This window comes from Pyrgilauda ruficollis, unplaced genomic scaffold (genome assembly GCF_017590135.1).
Source record: "Pyrgilauda ruficollis isolate IOZ18807 unplaced genomic scaffold, ASM1759013v1 scaffold12202, whole genome shotgun sequence".
Classification (NCBI taxonomy): domain Eukaryota; kingdom Metazoa; phylum Chordata; class Aves; order Passeriformes; family Passeridae; genus Pyrgilauda; species Pyrgilauda ruficollis.
In genome coordinates, this window is record NW_024510548.1 from 1 (window position 1) to 517 (window position 517).

The 517-nt window shown below is 68.7% G+C and overlaps 1 long non-coding RNA gene across 2 annotated transcripts; it reads right to left on the reverse strand.

Moving 5' to 3' along the window:
- Window positions 1-495, reverse strand: LOC121365876. 2 transcript variants are annotated; one of them, XR_005957101.1, is made up of 3 exons: window positions 418-495; window positions 162-207; window positions 1-81 (listed from the first exon to the last, which is right to left on the reverse strand). It is a non-coding gene; the product is annotated as an uncharacterized LOC121365876 (long non-coding RNA). The 2 variants fall into 2 exon arrangements; XR_005957102.1 differs by having other exon boundaries at window positions 11-81; window positions 358-465.
- Window positions 496-517: the final 22 nt, after the last annotated feature.

Here is a 517-nt window from a genome sequence, read left to right on the forward strand (position 1 = left end):
CAAACTGGTACCAGTTTGAACCGTTCCAGGTCCAGCTCACTGTGGGGCTCGGGGGGGGCGGCCGGGACGGCCGATTTCATCCTGGTGGGGGGCGAAAGAATGAATTGGGAGACCCCTCCCCAAAAAACAAAAAATCCCCTCCCCCCCCTCCCAAAACTCACCTGGGCAAGGTGGAGCTGGATTTTTCCCACGGCCTCCGAACGGGCTCTGAGGGGAAACAGCAGGGGGTGAGCGGGGGGGGGGTTGGGAACTCAAAGCCCCCTCCCCAAAAAGCCCCTCCCCCCGCTCTAAAAAGCCCCCCCCAAGCCCGGCTCCGGGTGAGGACTACAGCTCCCAGCGTGCCCCGCGCGCCCGCACCGTGCCCGGCCGCGCGCCCCCACCGCGGTGCATGCTGGGGGTTGGAGTCCGCGCGCTCACCCGCCGCCGGCCCCGCCCTCCGCTCGCCGGGCTCCGCCTCCTCCTGCGGGAATAAAGGCTGGGGGAGGGGGGAATTGGGGAGGGGGGAATTGGGGAGGGG